Here is a 13,055-nt window from a genome sequence, read left to right on the forward strand (position 1 = left end):
TTTACAGACAACTATATTTCGTAAACCTACGGCCTGTAATTCTATTCTGCATGGAAACAGCGGTCACCCTAAAGCTTTGAAGTGGAGCATTCCATATAGCCAATTTTTACGGGCTCGTAGAATTTGTTCTGATGATGAATGCTTCAACACTGAAATTGCCATTATGACACAGATTTTTAGAACGAGGTTATCCCTTAAAGATTTTAAAAGATGCCCATTTGAGGGTGTTGAACATGTCTAGAGAAAAACTTATTTTCAAATCTGGAGGCACTAATGATGATGGTCAAGATGATAGATCTCCGCCTAGACTTTTTCTCGAATTTAATTCCCAACATTCCCAATTGAATAACATCATACAAAAAAACTGGCATGTTCTGAGACATGATTCTTCTATTAAAGACAACATAGGTTTACATCCTCAAATTACATATCGTAAAACTCAGTCATTAGGTGATCACCTCACTAGAAGTCTATCCAGTTCCAAAGCTAATCTATATTGTCTATCTAAGAAAAGTCTCGGTTTTTGGGAATGTGGTCACTGTAAATCTTGCTCATATGCACAAAATACCCATTCATGTACCACTTTTGAGGGGAAAATTTGTGAAATAACTGATCGCATTACCTGTGAAACTGAATATGTTGTATATGTTATTGAATGTGGCTGCCATAAAAAATACGTAGGCAGTACCATTCATAAACTAAAAGTGAGGTTTCTACAACATCTTAGAGCAATTAAAAATCAAGATCCATCTTATCCCTTAGCTAAACACTTTTGGGATGTACATGAAGGTAATTGCAGTTCCTTAACATTTTACGGTATAAAAACCATCACTGCTAATCCCCGGGGGGGGGGGGGGGGGGGGGGTAACAGAACTGCCCATTATAGACAAACTGAATGTAGAATAATTCTATTATTAGGTACTGAAAACCCTTGGGGTCACAATTTGGATGCGGAACTTCATGTACATCTGAAAATTCAAACTTCTGCAGTCTCTAACCAGAAGCAATGAAATTCCTTATACATTAAGTAATAATTGACATCGCAATGAGAATTTTTATGGGATTCTGTAATTATTAACATTAGTTCCGGACTAGGATATTGTTTTCCAGTCAATATATATACATTCATATATAGAATTTTTCTTTTTTCTTTTTTTACACCTAATTCATTAGGTTTGCACTTAAATAGCACTTTTGGGGGAATACTAAGCGGTCTCTATATGTATATCCATGTCCTTGGATTAAATAGGTTTTTTCCTTTATACTTTTACATTTACAGAGATCCTGTGTTTTTGTCATAAATATAACTTTTTCAATTGATGTAATACTTATATTTAGAAGATTTTAACCCTTTTAGTGGATTATTTAAATATCAATTTACATATGAATTTAGCATTATTATTACGATGAATTGAGATATTCAAATGTTGGTATCAATTATGATAAGATTTTCGGTTATCTACATATATTAACCTAGTATTTATCTCTTTTATCATCATTCTTTATATATACAGGTTGGAATCATATAATCTATTTATAGCATGAATATACTAATTGTATTTATAAATCGAAGATGTTTACATCATAGTGCATACAGTTATTTATATATAATGCATTTGGAACAGTAAAGTTATAATTTGATATTATCTACATAAGAAAACATTTACATGTGGGTTGTTCTTTTCTCTATAATTTTTCATCAACAACTGAAAGAACATTTATTTATAAGTGAGAATGTTACAATATAATGCCACAGGGGACTATATAAGACATATGGAATGTAATGTTTAAAACTTTAAATCTAACTCAAGCATGTGGACAAAAAATTGATAGTTTGAATTTAAGACTGTCATGTTAAAAAATGGCCGCTCCTTTTGCACATTCCTTTAGCTATGTTGTTAAAAGCAAAGAAGGAGTATAGGATTTAAATAGTCAGGTGTAAAAATGTCCGGTAATGTCCAGTTGAAGGCTGTTGCCGAAACGCGTCAACATTTGGCTGGGACAGCCTGTGTTTGTTGTTCATTGTGGGCACATTACGGATTTTGTATTGAATGAAATTTTTTGAAGTGCCATTTATATATTTTTGCCTTTTATATGAACTCTTTCAATAAAATGGAGCCGACGATTTTGCATATGAGTGATTTTTAATTATTATATTCGCTCTCTACTTTCCACAAGCTTGTTTGGATATTGTGCAGCCTTTTGGAGTTTTATCGAGTTGCACCGTCTTTTTGAAAGAAAGAAAAAAAAAAAAAATATATATATATATATATATATATATATATATATATACATATATATATATATATATATATATATATATATAGTGTGTACTTACTTACTTACCTCCTATTGGAGGGTTGCCTCACGAAAATTTTGTAATACTGTGTTCCAAAAAAGAAGTACCTTTATTTTTGTACAACTAGGTTTTTTCTTCCTTATTTGTAAGTACTGTGTGACTGTAGGGGTATTGCATGAGCTTTGCATGTCTTCTAGATAGGCCTTGGCTGCTCATCCTACAGCTACCACTAGAGAGCCTGGCTTCTAGACCCTGCCTACACTTCACTGAGAGGGGATACCTGGACCTGGTATGTGTAAGTACCATAGGTACCAACCACACACCAAGCCAGCTTCCTACAGCCTGACAGCTGTATCCGTTTTGTAGGCTTCATCCAGGTAACAATGCTTTGTAAACTTGTACCTACTGGACCACATTGCTGCGCAGCAGATATGCTGTATAAACACTCCAGAAAAAAAAAAAACACTGCGATGTAGCTACAGCTCTGGTGGAATGGGCTTTAACTTTGCTCTGTAAGGGCTTCTCAGCTTGAGAATGATAAAACTGTATAGTCAACCCACTTCATGAGGCAATGGTCTGTTCTGATACAGAGACACCCTTCTTTACATCTTCATATGCTACAAATAGTTGGTCTGTTCTTAGGAACTGATGGGTTCTTTGTAGACAGAATTTCAGACATCTTTTATCATCTAGAGACTGTAGGACTTTTTCCGCTGCTGTTGGCGGATTTCAAAAGAATGTTCGCAGGACCACCGGTTTATTTAGGTGGAAGTGCAATGGAATTTTCGGTGTATACTTAGCATTTGTTCTTAGTATAATGCTGTTTGCCGTAAACTGAAGAAAAAGGTCTCTGATGGTAAAAGCCTGGATGTCACTTACTCCTCTTGGCGGATATGAGAGTTAGTAAAGTGTTGTTTTCCAAGTAAGATATTTTAATTCAGACTTGTGAGTAGGTTCAAATGGTGGCTCCATGAACTGTCCCAACATCATTGGGTACCATAATGGCAGAGGTTTTTGAACATGAGGAATGGCTCTACAAGTCGGGAAGACCATATGGGGAGTATCCTAAAAGCGTCTGAACCTGGAAATTGCTGCGAAATTTATTTTTATTTACAAATCAGAAAGTCCGGATTTAGACAAGTGTAGCAAATAAGGGAGTATCTGCTCCTGCAGCGAGGTAAGAGGGTGGATTCCTGAAGTGACGCCACAAACAGCAGGCTTCTATTTAAACTTATAGGTTCTATTGGTAGTATCCGCTCTGGCCTGTGCTAGTATCTCTCTGTATTCTGGTGGAATGCTTAAGTTGGAGAATTAATTGAATTCAGGAGCCAGGCCAATAAGTGTAGAGATGATGGGTCCCGATGTCTGACTTGGCTCAGGTTCATGGTCAATAAGGCTGGTGTCTGTCTGAGTTGAGCATGTGGTTGTTCTGAGTACAGAAGATGTTCTGTGAACCAGAACAATCTGGGCCATTTGTGTGCTAGGAGCAGACTGCATCCTTCTGTTATCACCTTCATGAGCACCCTGGGGATCAACGGAATTGGGGGGAAGCGTACGTAGGAAAATGCCCCTTTTGACATTGTTATCCTCCCTCATCGCTCCCCCCCAGCCCACACACACACACTTTGTGCTTGACACTGACTTGATGGTGTGTGCTGAGATACTGCTAACCAGGCCCCAGCACCAGTGTGATTTTCCCCTAAACTATACCATTGTTCAACAATTGGCACACAGTTCTACCTGAAAAATGAACCAATGGTACTAAGGGCTCTGTGATCAGGGAGGGTCCCTAAGGGCTACAGCATCTATTGTGTCACTGTAGGAAGTTGGCTCTGTATATACTACTTCAAAGTAAGAAATAGTGTGCACAGAGTCCAAGGGTTCCCCTTAGAGGTAAGATAGTGGCAAAAAGAGATAATTCCAATGCTCTATTTTGTGGTAGTGTGGTCCAGCAGTAAGCTTATCAGAGGGCAGTGTTAAGCACTTGTTGTACAAACACAGGCAATAAATGAGGAACACACCCTCAAAGACTTACTCCAGGCCAATAGGTTTTTATATAGAAAAATATATTTTCTTAGTTAATTTTAAGAACCACAGGTTCAAGATTTACAAGTAATACTTAAAATGAAAGGTATTTCACTCAGGTACTTTAGGAACTTTGAATAATCACAATAGAATGTACAGTTTTGGCAAAATTGGCAATAAGCTATTTTAAAAGTGGACACAGTGCAAAAATCAACAGTTCCTGGGGGAGGTAAGTAAAGGTTAAGTTCACAAGTAAATAAAACACTTACAAGTCTCAAAGTTGGGTCCAAGGTTGCCCACCGTTGGGGGTTCGAGGCAACCCCAAAGTTACCACACCAGCAGCTCAGGGCCGGTCAGGTGCAGAGGTCAAAGTAGTGCCATAAACACATAGGCTTCGATGGACATAGGGGTGCTCCGGTTTCAGTCTGCCAGCAGGTAAGTACCTGTGTCCTAGGAGGGCAGACCAGGGGGGATTTTTGTAGGGCACCGGGGGGGGGGGGGGGGGGGGGGGGGACACAAGTAGGCACAGAAAGTACACCCTCAGGGGCACAGGGGCGGCTGGGTGCAGAGTGCAAACGTCTCTTCAGCGAAGCAGGCAGGCAAAGGGGGGGGCTCCTCGGGGTAGCCACCACCTGGGCAAGGGAGAGGGCCACCTGGGGGTCGCTTCTGCACTGGAGGTCGGATCCTTCAGGTCCTGGGGCTGCGGTTACAGTGTCTTTACCAGGCGTCGGGTTCTTAGAAGCTGGCAGTCCTGGTCAGGGGGAACCTCTGGATTCCCTCTGCAGGTGTCGCTGGGGGGGAGGGGGGGGGGCTCAGAGGGGGTCAACTCTGGTTACTCACAGGGTCGCAGTAGAGTTGGTTCTCCGCAGGTCGAGCCGGGGCATCGGGTGCAGAGTGGAAAGTCTCACGCTTCCGGCGGGAAACGTGTGGTCTTTAAAAGTTGCTTCTTTGTTGCAAAGTTGCAGTTTCTTTGGAACAGGGCCGCTGTCCTCGGGAGTTCTTGGTCTTTTTAGGTGCAGGGTAGTTCTCGGAGACTTCAGAGGTCCCTGGACCCTGGGGGACGTGCCGCTGGTGCAGTTGTTCTTGAAGTGGGGAAGACAGGCCGGTAGGGCTGGGGCCAAAGCAGTTGGTGTCTCCGTCTTCTCTGCAGGGCTTTCAGGTCAGCAGACCTTCTTCGTCTTCAGGTTGCAGGAATCTATCTTGCTAGGTTCTGGGAGCCCCTAAATACTCAATTTAGGGGTGTGTTTAGGTCTGGGGGGTTAGTAGCCAATGGCTACTAGCCCTGAGGGTTGCTACACCCTCTTTGTGCCTCCTCCCTGAGGGGAGGGGGGCACATCCCTAATACTATTGGGGGAATCCTCCATCTGCAAGATGGAGGATTTCTAAAAGTCAGTCACCTCAGCTCAGGACACCTTAGGGGCTGTCCTGACTGGCCAGTGACTCCTCCTTGTTTTTCTCATTATCTCCTCCGGCCTTGCTGCCACAAGTGGGGCCGCGGCCGGAGGGGGCGGGCATCTCCACTAGCTGGAGTGCCCTGGGGTGCTGTAACAAAGGGGGTGAGCCTTTGAGGCTCACCACCAGGTGTTACAGTTCCTACAGGGGGAGGTGAGAAGCACCTCCACCCAGTACAGGATTTGTTACTCGCCACAGAGTGACTAAGGCACTCTCCCCATGTGGCCAGCAACATGTCTGGTGTGTGGCAGGCTGGTAAAACTAGTCAGCCCACACTGGAAGTCGGGTATGTTTTCAGGGGGCATCTCTAAGATGCCCTCTGGGGTGTATTTCACAATAAAATGTACACTGGCATCAGTGTGCATTTATTGTGCTGAGAAGTTTGATACCAAACTTCCCAGTTTTCAGTGTAGCCATTACGGTGCTGTGGAGTTCGTGTATGATAGACTCCCAGACCATATACTCTTATGGCTACCCTGCACTTACAATGTCTAAGGTTTTGCTTAGACACTGTAGGGGCATAGTGCTCATGCACCTATGCCCTCACCTATGGTATAGTGCACCCTGCCTTAGGGCTGTAAGGCCTGCTAGAGGGGTGACTTATCTATGCCATAGGCAGTGTGAGGTTGGCATGGCACCCTGAGGGGAGTGTCATGTCGACTTAGTCTTTTTATCTCCACCAGCACACACAAGCTGGCAGGCAGTGTGTCTGTGCTGAGAGGGGTCCCCGGGGTGGCATAAGACATGCTGCAGCCCTTAGAGACCTTCCCTGGCATCAGGGCCCTTGGTACCAGGGGTACCAGTTACAAGGGACTTACCTGGATGCCACATGTCTCAGGATCAAGTGACTCCTACTCTCGGTCATACTGCGCATGGGCATTGACTCCGTTGTTAGATTGTTTTCCCTCAAAAGGGTGTAGGAAGGAGTGATAGAGAGTAATATAAATGTTGTATAGAAATAGTAAGTAAGAATAGATGTCCATGCAAATGTAAATGTATCTACATATGTACAAAAGAGAAAAAACTGCAACGTCTACAGGCTTCCGGGGAGGAGGTAGGGTGCATGTGAATGTGCAGCACTATATGCCATGAACACATGTACACTGGATAAGTGACATTTTCCGTTCGATGGCATGTGTAGCTGCAGATACACATGCTATGCATAGACTCCAAAGCAGTTACTCTCCCCAAAAATTGCAGTGGCTAGCCTGTAGGAGTTGTTTGAAATAATGTTCTTAAGACAGCTTGACCAACATTGACCTCTTGCTTTGAAATACATCTACACAATCTTTTGTAAATATATGTGGAGTAGACCATGTGGCAACTTGACATATGTTTGCCATTGGTATGTTTCCTAAGAATGCCATAGATGCACCTTTCTTCCTCGTGGAATGTGCTTTCTGTGTGATTAAAAGTTGTCTTTTTGCCTTAATGTAACGTTTGTATACATTTAACAATCCATCTAGCCAACCCTTGCTTAGAGATAGGATTCCCTTTAAGTGGTTGTTAAAAGGCAACAAAAAGCTGCTTTGTTTTTCTGAATTCTTTGGTTCTATCTACATAGTACATTAGAGCTCTTTTAAGGTCAAGAGTATGAAGGGCTCTTTCTGCAATTGAATCTGGCTGTGGAAAGAAGACTGGCAATTCCACTGTTTGGTTAATGTGAAAAGGTGATACCACTTTTGGGAGAAATTTGAGATTTGTTCCAAGTACAACTTTTTGTTTGTTTACTTGAAAAAAAGGTTCAAGAGTGAATGCTTGTATTTCACTAACTTCACAATGATGTAATGGCCACTAGGAAGGCAACTTTCCATGTTAAAAATTGAATCTCACAAGAATGCATGGGTTCAAAAGGTGGGCCCATGAGTCTGGTGAGAACAATATTTAGATTCCTAGTTGGAACAGGTGATGTTCTAGGGGGAATAATACGTTTTAATCCTTCTATGAAGGCTTTTATGACTAACTCTAAACAGAGGTATATGTTGAAAAGTTTGCAAGTATGCTGATATTGCAGTAAGATTGATTTTAATGGTTGAGAAAGCTAGATTTGACTTCTGTAAATGAACCAGATGAACGAGTTACTTACCTTCGGTAACGCCTTTTCTGGTGGATACACTAGCTACCTGTGGATTCCTCACTCATAAAATTTTCCCCCTGCGCCAGCTTCCGATGGAAATTTTCTTCCTAGCTTCTGCACGTCGATGAGGACGTCAATTGCCCACGTGACGCCATCTGACGTCATACAGGCAATAAGAGGTCCTCGTCGGCATGCTGACGTCAGTACCAACATTTTTTACATGCCGCTGAGACGAACAGGCAAATACCAACAAAATATATATAAACAATTGAAACAAATGCTTCAATAAAATCTTAAACCATAACATTTAATTAAATCAAATAGAGAAAACATCAGCATAAATATGTAAATACGCAAAAATATATACATATAAACTATATAAAGCATCATCACAAATCTTATTTTTTTTTTTTTAAATATATGTACATAAATATATACTCATACATATGAAAATAACATTACCAACAGGAGCTCACCCAAGGATAACTTGGTAAAACCAGACAGGCAACGGGGAGGCGGGTGGGACTGTGAGGAATCCACAGGTAGCTTGTGTATCCACCCACCAGAAAAGGCGTTACCGAAGGTAAGTAACTCGTTCTTCTGATGGATAAAACTACCTGTGGATTCCTCACTCATTGAATAGAGTCCCAAAGCAGTTCCGCTCTCGATGGAGGGTGCATGAATGGTCAAACCTGCAGCACTGACAGTGGAAAATGGCCATCCCTCCTAACCTCCGAATCCAAGCAATAATGCTTTGCAAAAGTGTGGAGGGATGACCAAGTTGCGGCCTTGCAGATGTCAACCACAGGAACACCCCTAGCCAAGAGGCCAACTTAGCTCTGGTGGAATGAGCTCTAATTCCATCAGGGGGTTCTTTCTTTGCCAGAGAATAACACAGCTTAATGCAAAGAATGACCCACCTGGAGAGTGTTCTCTTGTGGACTGCCCTTCCTCGCCTCTTTCCCACGTACCCGATGAAGAGTTGATCCTCCAATCTAAACTCCTTCGTTCTGTCTACGAAGAAGCTCAGCGCTCTTCTCGGGTCCAAACAATGCAGTCTTTCTTCCTCTTTCGAAGGATGAGGTGGAGGATAGATAGAGGAGAGTAATAGACTGACCTATATGGAAGGGTGAAACAACTTTCGGCAAGAAAGCAGCCTTGGTCCTCAACACCACATTATCCCCATAGAAGGATGTATACGGGGGCTTAACAGAAAGAGCCTGTAGCTCACTCACTCTTCTAGCTGAAGTAATAGCAACAAGGAAAACAGTCTTTAAAACCAATAACTTTATAGGGCAAGAATGCATCGGCTCAAACGGTGAGCCCATAAGAAACGTTAAGACTAGGTTCAAATCCCACCGAGGCATAATGAAAGGAGTGGGAAGATATCTATTAGTGAGGCCTTTTAAAAGCCTCAATACTAAAGGAGATTTAAATAAAGGCTGGTCAGGCAGACACCGAAAGGCTGACAGAGCCAACAAAGAGCCCTTAACTGTAGCAACTGCACAACCCCTCTGTGCCAGGGACAACGCAAAAGACAAGATATCCGATAAGTGGGCACGTAAGGGATCAATTTGCTTCTCTCCACACCAATTCACAAATTTAGCCTACCTGCTAACGTAGATAGATTTAGTGGAGTGTCGCCTGGCAGATAAAATAACATCCACTACCTCAGGTGGGAGAGAAAAGGAACTCCAGTTGCCCCGTTCAATCTCCAGGCATGAAGGTGCAGGCTCTGGAGGTGGGGGTGTAAAACCTGCCCCCGCAATTGCGAGAGGAGGTCTGCCCTGTGAGGGAGACGGAGCGGGGGGCACAGAGAGAGTTGGAGAAGATCTGAATACCATACCCTCCTTGGCCAATCCGGAGCTATTAAGATGACTTGGGCCCGGTCTTGGCAAATTTTCCTCCGAACCCGAGGAATCAAAGGTATGGGGGGAAACGCATAGAGCAACTGGTCGCCCCAGGACATCTGAAACAGGTCCCCCAACATTCCGTGCACCAGATACTGGAGGCTGCAGAACAACGGGCAGTGTGTGTCTCCTGAGTGGGAAAAAGATCTACCCGAGGGATTCCCCACATCTGGAAGAGTTGCCGGACTAGATCTGGATGAAGACGCCACTCGTGATCAGTCGAGAAGTGCCGACAGACTTTCCACACGCACGTTCAAGACTCCGGCCAGATGGTTTGCTACCAAGCAAACCCGATGGTCCCTTGTCCAGGACCATAGCCGCAGAGGTTCTCTGCAGAGAAGGTACGACCCCTACTCCTCCCTGCTTGTTTATATACCACATCATAGTAATGTTGTCCGTCCGGCCTTGAGAACCAGACGTATCGCCCGCAATTCCAACAGATGTATGTGAAACATCTGTTCCACTGGAGACCAATGACCTTTGACCTCCAGGTCCCCCAGATGAGCTCCCCACCCTAGAGTGGAAGCATCCATTATCACTGGAGGAGGCAGCGAGAACGGCCTTCCTTGGGAAAGATTGCCGTCCGCAACCCACCATCTTAAATCCACTGCAGCGTCTCTGGAGATCTTTACCAATCCCTCAAGATCTCCTTTGTGCTGAGACCACTGCTTTCGGAGGCACCACTGAAGAACCCTCATGTGCCAGCGAGCATGAGTGACCAACAGAATGCAAGAAGCGAACAGACCGAGCAGACAAAGGAACTTGGACAGGAATGACCTCTCCACTTTGAAACACTGGAACCAACGCCTGAATGTCCTGAATCCGCTGAGGCGAAGGAAAGGGACGATTCAATGTTGTGTCCAGTACTGCCCCTATTAACAGGAGGCGCTGAGAGGGCTCTAGGTGAGAATTGGGCACGTTCACCGAAAAGCCCAGATCGAACAACTGGGTTGTTGACTCCAGGTGACGCAGCACGAGCTCTGGAGACTTGGCTTTGATCAACCAATCGTCTAGGGACGGAAATACCGATATCCCCTTCCTTCTGAGCTCTGCTGCAACCACCGCCATCACCTTCGTGAAGACTCGAGGTGCTGAAGTAAGACCAAACGGAAGGACCGCAAACTGATAGTGCTGCAATCCCACCACAAACCAGAGATACTTCCTGTGCGACTTTAGTATCGGGATATGAAAGTAAGCATCCTGCAAGTCGACAAGACACCATCCAATCTCCTTCGTTCAACGCCAAAAGCACCTGAGCTAGGGTCAGCATCTTGAACTTTTCCTGTTTGAGGAACCAATTCAAAATCCCCAGGTCCAAGATTGGTCTCAACCGACCATCCTTGGGGATCAGAAAGTATCTTGAATAACAACCCTGACCCCTTTCCTGCTCTGGAACCAACTCCACTGCACCCTTTGAAAGGAGGACTAGAACCTCCTGTTCTAGTAACAGGAGATGTTCTTCTGAACAGAAGGATGGACGGGGCGGGATGGGGGGTGGAAACTCCCGAAAGGGAAGGGCATAGCCTTTCCCCACAATGCTGGTGACCCAGAAGTCCGATGTTATTGCCTCCCACATGTGGAGAAAGTTCATTAACCTCCCCCCTACAGGAGTGGTATGCAAAGGAATTGGTGGATGACTAAGGCTGCTTCCCATGCTGCACCCCTCCAGAGGAAGAGGCAGAGTGCTGCTGGGCGGCTCCTCTGGTTTGGACCCTACCCCTCCCCCCGTATGACCTATAGGGGAGGGCAGTGGCTGCCTGCTGCTGAAATCTGCCCCGAAAGGAGGATGAGGAGCCACGACCAAACCCCCTAAATCTTCTGAACAGCCTAGAAGAAGCAGAAGAGGAGGCTTGCAAGCCTAACGATTTTGATGTGGCCCTACTCTCCTTAAATCTTTCAGGGCTGAGTCCGCCTTTGATCCAAAAAGCTTATCCCCATCAAAGGGACGATCCAACAGGGCTGACTAAACATCGGATGAAAATCCAGAAGAACGAAGCTAGGCCGGTCTCCTTGTAGCAACAGTAGTGCCCATAGCTCTGGCCACAGAGTCAGTCGTGTCCAGCCCTGACTGGATTACTTGGGTCGCCGCAGCCTGAGCACAAGGTTCAGCACCTCCTGAGGCACTTCCGAATGAGACGACTTGATCTCCTCCATAAGAGCGTAGATGTACCTGCCCAAAATGCATGTGGCATTGGTGGACTTGAGAGCCATACTGCAAGATGAAAATGCTTTCTTGGAAGACCGGTCCATCTTCTTTGAGTCCCTGTCCGAGGGCACACCCGGAAAAGAGCCTGGAGCGGTGCGGGATGAACATGAAGCATGTACAACCAGGCTTTCTGGAGTCGGGTGCCTCGACAAAAAGCCTGGATCCGCAGGAGCCACTCGATACCTGCGCGCCACTGTTCTATTAACAGCCGAAGATGACACCGGCTTTTTCCAGATCTCTAAAATCGGGTCCAGAAGAGCCTCATTAAATGGCAGAAGTGGCTCTGCAACTGCTGAAGCAGGATGTAACACCTCTGTCAATAAGTTGGGCTTTGATTCAGACACTGGAAGAAGAAGGTCCAAAAAGTCAGCTGCTTTTCTTATAACAGAGTGTGAAGAAGCAGCCTCCTCTGTATCTTCTCCAGGAGATGTTAAGTCCCACTCTGGAGAAGTGTTTAAACCACTCGCCGTATCCAAACCCTGCAGATCTCCCAGAGGTTCTTCAATCTCCCCCTCCTCCAGGGCCTGCTTTCGATATTCTTGTTCCTCAAAGAAAGCGAAGAGCTAGCCTACTTGAATGAAGTCTGGCTTCGATCCTCGGCGTCGACAGGGCGTCCGCCGACGTCGCTGCCTGACGCTGATCCTCCGATCCATCAGACGCTGAATCCATCATTCTTCGGCGCCGACCGAGATAAAGGATGTACAGGAGAAGAACTCTCCGGCACCGGAACAGATCTCATCGGCGTCGCAGGTTGTGAAGACAACGCCAAGGGAACCGGCACCGAACCAGCACCTCCCATAGGAAGGAAGGGCATGAAAGGTGTCTGACGTAAAGGAGCCGGAGCACCCATATTAAAGGCCAATGGCCCCGAAGGACCAGCCGGTCCACCACCTGGAGCCATTTGCTGAAAAATGGCAAACATCGCATTTAGAAATGCGGAACTGTCAGCACCTGCAGCCGGGAAAACCGGATACTGCGGAGCCTGAGCTCGAGGTGACAACGGCACCGGCCCCAGCGTCTGAGAAGAACGAGTTACTTACCTTCGGTAACGACTTTTCTGGTGGATACATTAGCTACCTGTGGATT

This window comes from Pleurodeles waltl, chromosome 9 (genome assembly GCF_031143425.1).
Source record: "Pleurodeles waltl isolate 20211129_DDA chromosome 9, aPleWal1.hap1.20221129, whole genome shotgun sequence".
NCBI classification, from domain to species: Eukaryota; Metazoa; Chordata; class Amphibia; order Caudata; family Salamandridae; genus Pleurodeles; species Pleurodeles waltl.